General features: G+C 43.6%; 1 protein-coding gene across 3 annotated transcripts in view; it reads left to right on the top strand.

The window, feature by feature from the left end:
* LOC124039842 (zinc finger protein 438-like) overlaps positions 1 to 11774 on the top strand; it is a 113478-nt gene that overhangs the window by 46799 nt on the left and 54905 nt on the right. The window contains exon 1 of one of the 3 annotated variants that reach the window (XM_046356301.1): positions 7385 to 7416. The exons of the other annotated variants lie outside the window; for them this stretch is intronic. The gene's annotated coding sequence lies outside the window, so the exon portion shown is untranslated. Of the gene's footprint in view, positions 1 to 7384; positions 7417 to 11774 lie in introns of those variants that run through there. 3 annotated transcript variants of the gene reach the window in all.

Here is an 11774-nt window from a genome sequence, read left to right as displayed (position 1 = left end):
CTGGCTCGCCAATGCTTGCCATGTTGCTACTTTGCATTTAGCTAACTGCTAATTCCTTCATAAGCTAATTTCTGCTACGACGGTCTCTCAGCTCTGTTCTCGCTGGAGTGAAATAACTAATGAGCGGAGCTGCATACAGCTACGAGACTAAACAATTTTATTATTGTTATAAAACATTTTTTAAAGACAACTTTATTACTATGTGAATATTTTTCCCACCTGAATTTATACGCCTTAGTTTATGCAATAATATTATTTTTACAGTTAAATATATAGATATTTTCCTAGCTCTAATATGATTCATGTATTGTTCGTTTTGCAGTGCGTACCGGACCCTATACCGAATTGTTCAATACGAATACACGTACCGTTTCACCCCTAATTCCAAATGCACTGTACACCTTTTATACACACACACACACACACACACACACACACACACACACACACACACACACACACACACACACACACACACACACACACACACACACACACACACACACACACACACACACACACACACACACACACAGTAAATACATAATTTACACAAATGTGCACACCTACACATCCCGCTCAGACAAATGCAACACAAAGGCCCAGCAGATTTAAATTTAGAATGGAAAATGAATGTGCATTTATGAATGTTAGTGCACCAAATGTTTTCACATTAATTGTTTCTCTAATCAAACCGAATCATTTCAAACTAAAGCGTATTGTTCATGTATCTACACTGAACAAAAATATGAACACAACAAAATTTCAGAGTTAGAGTTCATATAAGGAAATCAGTCAATTGAAATGAATTCATTAAGCCCTAATCTATGCTTTTCACATGACTATTAATCTGTTGGTCACAGATACCTTAAAAAAAGTAGGGGCGTGGATCAGAATACCAGTCAGTGTATGGTGTGACCACCATTTGCCTCATGCAGCGCAACACATCTCCTTCGCATAGAGTTGCTCAGGCTGTTGATTGTGGTCTGTGGAATGTTAGGCCACTCTTTTTCAATGGCCATTCGAAGTTGCTGGATATTGGCAGAACTGGAACACTGTCGTACACGTCGATCCAGAGCATCCCAAACTTGCTCAATGGGTGACATGTCTGAGAATGCAGGCCTTGGAAGAACTGGGACATGTTCAGCTTCCAGGAATTGTGTACAGATCCTTCTACATTGTGCCGTGCGTTATCATGCTGAACATTGAGGTGCTGTGCCATTCATCCGCCGCCGACAGTGGGCCTCAGGATGGTGTCTCTGTGCATTCAAATTGCCATTGATAAAATGTAATTGTGTTCTTTGTCTATAGTTTATGCTTGCCCAAACCATAACCCCACCATCGGGCACTATGTTCACAACATTGACATCTGCAAATCCCTCGCCAAACACAACGCCATACACATGGTCTGCGGTTGTGAGGACTGTTGGACATACTGCCAAATTCTCTAAAATGACGGAGGGGGCTTATGGTAGATAAATTAACATTAAATTCCTCCTGCAACAGCTCTGGTGGACATTCCTACTGTTTGCATGCTCCCTCAACTTTAGACATCTGTATCATTATGTTGTGTGACACAACTGCACATTTTAATGGCCTTTTTATTGTCCCCAGCACAAGATGCACCTGTATAATTACATTTACATTTAAGTCGTTTAGCAGACGCTCTTATCCAGAGCGACTTACAAATTGGTGCATTCACCTTATGACATCCAGTAGAACAGTCACTTTACAATAGTGCATCTAAATCTTAAAGGGGGGGGGTGAGAAGGATTACTTATCCTATCCTAGGTATTCCTTAAAGAGGTGGGGTTTCAGGTGTCTCCGGAAGGTGGTGATTGACTCCGCTGTCCTGGCGTCGTGAGGGAGTTTGTTCCACCATTGGGGGGCCAGAGCAGCGAACAGTTTTGACTGGGCTGAGCGGGAACTGTACTTCCTCAGTGGTAGGGAGGCGAGCAGGCCAGAGGTGGATGAACGCAGTGCCCTTGTTTGGGTGTAGGGCCTGATCAGAGCCTGGAGGTACTGAGGTGCCGTTCCCCTCACAGCTCCGTAGGCAAGCACCATGGTCTTGTAGCGGATGCGAGCTTCAACTGGAAGCCAGTGGAGAGAGCGGAGGAGCGGGGTGACGTGAGAACTTGGGAAGGTTGAACACCAGACGGGCTGCGGCGTTCTGGATGAGTTGTAGGGGTTTAATGGCACAGGCAGGAGCCCAGCCAACAGCGAGTTGCAGTAATCCAGACGGGAGATGACAAGTGCCTGGATTAGGACCTGCGCCGCTTCCTGTGTGAGGCAGGGTCATACTCTGCGGATGTTGTAGAGCATGAACCTACAGGAACGGGCCACCGCCTTGATGTTAGTTGAGAACGACAGGGTGTTGTCCAGGATCACGCCAAGGTTCTTAGCGCTCTGGGAGGAGGACACAATGGAGTTGTCAACCGTGATGGCGAGATCATGGAACGGGCAGTCCTTCCCCGGGAGGAAGAGCAGCTCCGTCTTGCCGAAGTTCAGCTTGAGGTGGTGATCCATCATCCACACTGATATGTCTGCCAGACATGCAGAGATGCGATTCGCCACCTGGTCATCAGAAGGGGGAAAGGAGAAGATTAATTGTGTGTCGTCTGCATAGCAATGATAGGAGAGACCATGTGAGGTTATGACAGAGCCAAGTGACTTGGTGTATAGCGAGAATAGGAGAGGGCCTAGGACAGAGCCCTGGGGGACACCAGTGGTGAGAGCGCGTGGTGAGGAGACAGATTCTCGCCACGCCACCTGGTAGGAGCGACCTGTCAGGTAGGACGCAATCCAAGCGTGGGCCGCGCCGGAGATGCCCAACTTGGAGAGGGTGTAGAGGAGGATCTGATGGTTCACAGTATCGAAGGCAGCCGATAGGTCTAGAAGGATGAGAGCAGAGGAGAGAGAGTTAGCTTTAGCGGTGCGGAGCGCCTCCGTGATACAGAGAAGAGCAGTCTCAGTTGAATGACTAGTCTTGAAACCTGACTGATTTGGATCAAGAAGGTCATTCTGAGAGAGATAGCGGGAGAGCTGACCAAGGACGGCACGTTCAAGAGTTTTGGAGAGAAAAGAAAGAAGGGATACTGGTCTGTAGTTGTTAACATCGGAGGGATCGAGTGTAGGTTTTTTTCAGAAGGGGTGCAACTCTCGCTCTCTTGAAGACGGAAGGGACGTAGCCAGCGGTCAGGGATAAGTTGATGAGCGAGGTGAGGTAAGGGGAGAAGGTCTCCGGAAATGGTCTGGAGAAGAGAGGAGGGGATAGGGTCGAGCGGGCAGGTTGTTGGGCGGCCGGCCGTCACAAGACGCGAGATTTCATCTGGAGAGAGGGGAGAAAGAGGTCAGAGCACAGGGTAGGGCAGTGTGAGCAGAACCAGCGGTGTCGTTTGACTTAGCAAACGAGGATCGGATGTCGTCGACCTTCTTTTCAAAATGGTTGACGAAGTCATCTGCAGAGAGGGAGGAGGGGGGGGAGGAGGATTCAGGAGGGAGGAGAAGGTGGCAAAGAGCTTCCTAGGGTTAGAGGCAGATGCTTGGAATTTAGAGTGGTAGAAAGTGGCTTTAGCAGCAGAGACAGAGGAGGAAAATGTAGAGAGGAGGGAGCGAAAGGATGCCAGGTCCGCAGGGAGGCGAGTTTTCCTCCATTTCCGCTCGGCTGCCCGGAGCCCTGTTCTGTGAGCTCGCAATGAGACGTCAAGCCACGGAGCGGGAGGGGAGGACCGAGCCGGCCTGGAAGATAGGGGACATAGAGAGTCAAAGGATGCAGAAAGGGAGGAGAGGAGGGTTGAGGAGGCAGAATCAGGAGATAGGTTGGCGAAATAATATAATGATCATGTTGTTCAATCAGCTGCTTGATATGCAACACCTGCCAGGTGGATGGATTATCTTGGCAAATGTGAAATGCTCACTAACGTGGATGTAAACAAATTTGTGCACACAATTTCAGAGAAATAAGCTTTTTGTGCATATGGAACATTTCTGGAATATTTATATTTGGCTCATGAAACATGGAACCAACACTTTACATGTTGAGTTTATATTTTTGTTCAGTCTAGTTACGTATTGAATCATCTTGAAAGGGGAAGATGCACATCCCTATTATTCTACTATTCTAACTCTCAACAGTTGAGACCCTGACTGAGTTTAAAAAATGAATTGATCTGCGGGTGTACAAAAAGGGGGCTGCGGGCCAGTTGCCCATCACTGCTCTAGTTCATTCATCTTTATTTTCAAGCCTGTTGAAATGATTTAGACTGGATCATTCTTCATGGTGACCAGCTGGCCTCCAGTTTCTATATTTGAATCTGTTTTGGTTTACTTGTTCTGTTTCATACTGTAAGCTCCCCCTGTGTTACAGTAAGCACAGTCACATGACTTCCATAGCATAGAGCTACTCAGAGTAGGACATACTGGTGATGAGTGTTCTCCGCCTGTGTTATCAAGAAAACCTATGTTTCCTAATATGCCTTAATTTGTTTGTGCATTGGTAAAGTGCCAGAACATTTTCCCTATAAATGACTTGGCAAAAACACATTTGATGTGTATGGAGACCAAACCAATAGGGAATTTCATATATTAGGCTAGAAACGGCAAATGTTGTTTAAAGGTCTCTTTTAATGTATAAGTCTAACTATATCCTATTTTCTTTTTTTTCTACAGTTCGTACTTTAAATGCAGACAGCCTTTCGCTCACATTAGTGTGGATTAGAAATAAGTCAAATTGAAAATATTTTTCCTCCTGGTTTTCCTTTCGTTCCTCTGGCAGGCAGGAAAGGGTTAATGTCCATGTTTCCTGCCTTATTCCCAGTGCTCTTGCTATGTTCTGATTCCCTTCTTGATGTTCAACATTCCCAGGCTCTTATAACCTTCTAGCTAGCCTGCACCGGCCAAGAGTTGTCCCAGGTGAACGAGTGGGCGAACCTCCTGTTTTTTAAGGATAAAATCTCTTCAGTTTCTTTTTTCCCCAGTGGGAGTGATGCAAAACCATTCTCTTTTTTTGCATGAATTTCTTAGAACTACGCCATGGGAAAGCATGTTTCCCGAACCATGTGTTGTTGAATTGGCTTAGGTCTATAAAACCATACTGTAGGTATGCAAGCCTTGATTTGACTGGAAACAAGAAATGCTGAACCTCACTAGTAGCCTACACTGTGTCTGAGCCTATGCATTGCACTGAACTGGTTTAAGAACTTCTAGGGTTGGTAATGTAGTTAATCCCAATGACTGAGGCCACTCATTGACTCCGCCTAGAGCTGTCAAAATGAATAATGTGTTGCATTGGGGTCGTTGACCACACCCTTAAAATGTCAATGGTGTACCAGTTAAATTACAGTGGTCTGAAGAGAGATCAATAGAATTCATAGAATGGACCTATTATTGAAATTACACCCAACCTGTATTCAAGAGTGTGCTGTGTCTAAGCCGATGGCGGGCCCAACAAACATCTCAGATGCAAAATTGTTTTAAGAATAATTTAGCTATTAGATTTAGAATTGTAGTATTAAAAACCTCATGGCTTGGTTTTTGCTCTGACATGCACTGTCAACTGTGGTACATTTTTATATAGAAAGGTGTGTGCCTTCTCCAAATCATGTCCAATCAATTACATTTACCACAGGTGGAATCAAGTTGTAGAAAATCTCAAGGATGATCAGTGGAAAAAGGAAGCACCTGAGCTCAATTTAGAGTCTCATGGCAAAGGGTCTGAATACTTGTGTAAATAAGGTATTTCTGTTTTTTATTTTCAATACATTTGCAAAACTGTTTTTGTTATTGTGTGTAATCAATTTGTGGATAAGGCTGTAACGTAACAAAGTGTGGAAAACGTCAAAGGGTCTGAATATTTTGCGAATGCACTATATGTTGATATTGGTATGATGCTGGGGATGATGAATATGAAGGTGATAATTTTAGAAATGTCCTAAAAGTAATTGATGTTAAAGAAAAAAATGTTTTTTATTCAATACATTTTTTTCAAGAAATTATAAACTTACTATACTTTGACAAACCTGTTTTTTAAGCTTTTAAAATGATATCAAAGTCAACCGTTAATCATTTCCAGTAATGAAGACATGGATATGGTGGGGTATGCAAAATGAGTCAACTTTGAGCACCTCTCTCCTGAATGATTTGGCACTTTCTGACCATTTCTACCATGAGCAAATGTAGTTGAAGTCAGAAGTTTACATACATCTTAGCCAAATACTTTTTTCACAGTTCCTGGCATTTAATCCTAGTAAAAATTCCCTGTCTTATGTCAGTTAGGATCACTATTTTATTTTAAGAATGTGAAATGTCAAAAATAATAGTAGAGTGATTTATTTCAGCTTTGATTTCTTTCATGACATTCCCAGTGGGTCAGAAGTTTACATACACTCAATTAGTATTTGGTAGCATTGCCTTTAAATTGTTGAACTTGGGTCAAACATTTCAGGTAGCCTTCCACAAGCTTTCCACAATAAGTTGGGTGAATTTGACAGAGCTGGTGTGACTGAGTCAGGTTTGTGGGCCTCCTTGCTCGCACACGCTTTTTCAGTTCTGCCCACAAATTTTCTATAGGATTGAGGTCAAGGCTTTGTGCTGGCCACTCCAATACCTTGACTTTGTTGTCCTTAAGCCATTTTGCCACCACTTTGGAAGTATGCTTCTGGTCATTGTTCATTTGGAAGACCCATTTGCAACCAAGCTTTAACTTCCTGACTGATGTCTTGAGATGCTGCTTCAATATATCCATATAATTTTCCTCCCTCATGATGCCATCTATTTTGTGAAGTGCACCAGTCCCTCCTGCAGCAAAGCACCCCCACAACATGATGCTACCACCCCTGTGCTTCACAGTTCACAGGAATGGTGTTATTCGGCTTGCAAGCCTCCCCCTTTTCCTCCAAACATAACGATGGTCATTATTGCCAAACAGTTCTATTTTTGTTTCATCAGACCTGAGGACATTTCTCCAAAAAGTATGATTTTTGTCCCCATGTGTAGTTGCAAACCATAGTCTGGCTTTTTTATGGTGGTTTTGGAGCAGTGGCTTCTTCCTTGCTGAGCGGCCTTTCAGGTTGTTGATATAGGGACTCGTTTTACTGTGGAGATATAGATACTTTTGTACCTGTTTCCTCCAGCATCTTCACAGGGTCCTTTGCTTTTGTTCTGGGATTGAATTGCACTTTTCGCACCAAAGTACGTTCATCTCTAGAAGACAGAATGTGTCTCCTTCCTGAGCGGTAAGGACTGCTGCGTGGTCCCATGGTGTTTATACTTGTGTACTATTGTTTGTACAGATGGACGTGGTACCTTCAGGCGTTTGGAAATCGTGGACTTGTGGAGGTCTATACATTTTTTGGAGGTCTTGGCTGATTTTCTTTTGATTTTCCCATGATGCCAAGCGAAGACTCACTGAGTTTGAAGGTAGGCCTTGAAATACATCCACAGGTACACCTCCAATTGACTCAAATAATGTAAATTAGCCTATCAGAAGCTTCTAAAGCCATGACATAATTTTCTGGAATTGTCGAAGCTGTGTAAATGCACAGTCAACTTAGTGTATGTGAACTTCTGACCCACTGGAATTGTAATACAGTGAAATATTCTGTCTGTAAACAATTGTTGGAAACATTTCTTGTTTCATGCACAAAGTAGATGTCCTCACCGAACTGTAGTTTGTTAACAAGAAATTTGTGGAGTGGTTGAAAAATGAGTTTTAATGACTCCAACCAACTGTATATATGTGGTCAAAAAGTGATTGAAATCAATTGACTAGTTTAATTAGCCTAGCTGAGAGGTTCTTTTGACATAGCAGAACCATGTCCTTGAATAGAAAATGTACTTAAATGTATGAGCATCAGGTATGGCTATGCTTAATTTCAATGCATCAGCTACACCGCAGGCTCCAATTTGAATAAAGATCAGATCGTCCTTGATAATTTGCAAGCCTCATAGATTCCTCCTCTGTAATTGGAGACTGTTTGCCAAACATTCCTTCCTGCATCCAAACATATCTGCAGGAACATTCCCACGTTCTTTCTTATTTTCTCCCACCACATTTTTTCCCACGCCATTCCATCTCTCTCGGGACACCTGATAGACAGACCAACGGACATGTTTGGGCTGTGTTCACGTTGTCTTTTCAAATAAATCAAGCCCAGATTGGAATAACAACAGGAGGGGCTTCTCTGCATAGACCATGGACCTCACCCAGGACCCAGGAGCAGACCTGCCAAGGAAGCCTGTCTATATTTAGCCTAGTGATGCTCCAGCTAATTGCCTTCCTTGGCCTAATCATTTACAGGCTACAGGAGCAGCTCACAAATGACTGCAGAGGCCAGAACACTCCTAACCCTGATGTTAAGATCCCAACATCGACCGTGATCTCAGAGCTCTACATATAAGACTGGCAAATGAGGGCATTCTTTAGACTTTATCTACCATCTTGGATCTGAGTCTGGCTGCAACACTCCTACTTTGCACAACTTTAGCACAGCTATGACACCGGAAGCAGCTCCCATGTGGGCTCCATTAGGACTGATGGCAGACCAGAACTGGCAGTATGGGCTTGCCCATCCCTCGCTATCTGGTTGCCAATATAGGCCTACAATGTGGCGGTGTGCTGGTTCTGGTGGCAAAGTTTGCTAACTGCTCCAGGTTTTTCTTTTTACCCATCCCCCTATGTGTGTTACAGCAGCGTTTCCTGTGTGGTTCCTGTCCCCACTCTCGCCCTCGGTGAACATGATCATCAGGGGTTGCAGTGGGAGATGGTACATAGGAAGAGTAGAGAGGGAGAATTCCGAGAGGGTGCCTTGCCTCGAGCCTTATAAAACACCAGGAAAGAGGCTTTCCTTCCTGGTTGTTCTCTCACAGGAACTCTGGTAAATCTGTGGACTCCCAGGCCATTTCAAGAGCATTTCCATCACATTGGATACCTGCCTGTGCCAGGTTGGTGGAAAAGGTAGGAATAGTTTTTGGTGCCATCAATTAGTTATTGAAATGTCCTGTATGTGTAGGGCCTGCAGTTTTTCCTGATCTTGCCCTATATACAATAGCCTACAATGTCATACATACCTTCAGAAAGTAAAGGCAAGTCTTTAGGCATTGTTTCAGGCTTTTACTCTGAAAAATGAGGGAGAAACACCACTTTCGATGAGAGGACAGTGGACATTTCCAGACATGAGTCCTGCTTGTAACCCGGGACCGTGCCTTTCTTGTTTTTCCTTTTCTATTGACGAAGCTATTGTCCGGTTGAAATATGATCGGTTATTTATGACAAAAACAATTTGAGGATTGATTATTAATGTCGTTTGACATGTTTCTACAAAGTTTTATGGTACTTTTTTTTTTGTCTGCCTGCTGTGACCGCGCTTTGTTCCAATGGATTACTGGACAAAACGCACCAACAAAACAGAGGTTTTTGAATATAAAGAGGGACTTTATCGAACAAAACAAACATTGAATGTGTAACATGGAGTCTTGGGAGTGCAACCATATGAAGATCATCAAAGATAAGTGATACATTTTATCGCTATTTCTGACTTTTGTTACTCCTCTACTTGGATGGTTACTGTTTGTAATGATAGATGTGTATTATGTATTTCTGTTTTTGAATTTGGTGCAATTTTACTGGATGTTGGCCAGGTGGGACGGTAGCGTCCCACAACCCCAAGAGAGGTTAAACAGCTTGGAAAATTCCACGAAATTGTCATGGCTTTAGAAGCTTCTGATTGGCATCATTTGAGTCAATGAGAGGTATACCTATGGATGTATTTCATGGCCTACCTTCAAACGCAGTGCCTCTTTGCTTGACTTCATGGGAAAATCAATCGAAAATCAGCTAAGACTTCAGAAAAAAAGATTGTAGACCTCCAAGTCTGGTTCATTCTTGGGAGCAATTTCCAAATGCCTGAAGGTACCACGTTCATTTGTACAAACAATAGTACGCACGTATAAACACCATGGGACCACGCAGCCATCATACCGCTCAGGAAGGAGACGGGTTCTGTCTCCTAAAGATGAACGTACCTTGGTGCGATGAGTGCAAATCAATCCCAGAACAACATCAAATGACATTTGTGAAGATGCTGGAGGAAACCGGTACAAAAGTATCTGTATCCACAGTAAAACGAGTCCTACATCGACATAACCTGAAAGGCCGCTCAGCAAGGAAGTAGCCACTGCTCCAAAACCACCATAAAAAAGCCAGACTACGGTTTGCAACTGAACATGGGGACAAAGATTGTACCTTTTTGGAGAAATGTCCTCTGGTCTGATGAAACAAAGATAGAACTGTTTGGCAATAATGACCATTGTATGTTTGGAGGAAGAAGGGGGAGCATTGCAAGCTGAATACCACCATCAAAACCGTGAAGCACGGGGGTGGCAGCATCATCCTGTGGGGGTGCTTTGCTGCAGGAGGGACTGGTGCACTTCACAAAATAGATGGCATCATGAGAAGGATAATGATGTTGCTTCAATATATCCACATCTCAAGACATCAGTCAGGAAGTTAAAGCTTGGTCGCAAATGGGTCTTCCAAATGGACAATGACCCCAAGCATACTTTCAAAGTTGTGGCAAAATGGCTTAAGGACAACAAAGTCAAGGTATTGGATTGGCCAGCACAAAGCCTTGACCTCAATCCTATAGAAGATTTGTGGCCAGAACTGAGAAAGCATGTGCGAGCAATGAGGCCTACAAACCGGACTCAGTTACACCAGCTCTGTGAGGAGGAATGGGCCAAAATTCACCCAACTTTCTGTGGGAAGCTTGTCGAAGGCTGCACAAAACGTTTGACCCAAGTTCAACAATATTAAAGGCAATGCTACCGAATACTAATTGAGTGTATGTAAACTTCTGACCCACTGGGAATGTAATGAAATAAATAATTCTCTCTACTATTATTCTGACATTTCACATTCTTCAAATAGAAAGTGGTGATCCTAACTAACCTACTACCTGCAGGGCTCTGGCAGTGCTCCTCCTTGCACAAAGGCGGAGGTAGCGGTCCTGCTGCTGGGTTGTTGCCCTCCTATGGCCTCCTCCACGTCTCCTGATGTACTATCCTGTCTCCTGGTACACAGCAAACCTTCTTGCCACAGCTCGCATTGATGTGCCATCCTGGATGAGCTGCACTACCTGAGCCACTTGTGTGGGTTGTAGACTCCGTCTCATGCTACCACAAGAGTGAAAGCACCGCCAGCATTCAAAAGTGACCAAAACATCAGCCAGGAAGCATAGGAACTGAGAAGTGGTCTGTGGTCCCCACCTGTAGAACCACTCCTTTATTGGGGGTGTCTTGCTAATTGCCTATGATTTCCACCTGTTGTCTATTCCATTTGCACAACAGCATGTGAAATGTATTGTCAATCAGTGTTACTTCCTAAGTGGACAGTGTGATTGACTTGGAGTTACATTGTGTTGTTTAAGTGTTCCCTTTTTTTTGAGCAGTGTATTTAATTTTTTTTAAATGAACATGTTTTCACTTTGTCATTGTGGGGTATTGTTTGTAGATTACTGACAAAAAATATATATTTATTCCATTTTGAATTCAGGCTGTAACATAATGTGGAATAAGTCAAGGGGTATGAATATTTCTGAAGGCACTGTATCCATCCTTACTTACCACCATACCTGGCTAATCCACCTCCCCTCATGTACTTTGGGGCTGTCAAGAAGATGTGTGCTTGAGGCTGAGGGAGGGAGAGAGAGAACTGTGTTTGTCAGCTTTTTAAACCCCAGAAATTGATTCTACTCTCCTCCACTCCTCATCCTAATGAC

Source organism: Oncorhynchus gorbuscha, linkage group LG07 (genome assembly GCF_021184085.1).
Source record: "Oncorhynchus gorbuscha isolate QuinsamMale2020 ecotype Even-year linkage group LG07, OgorEven_v1.0, whole genome shotgun sequence".
NCBI classification, from domain to species: Eukaryota; Metazoa; Chordata; class Actinopteri; order Salmoniformes; family Salmonidae; genus Oncorhynchus; species Oncorhynchus gorbuscha.
Note: the sequence above shows the minus strand (reverse complement) of the source record. Positions and strands in the feature narration are given on the sequence as shown.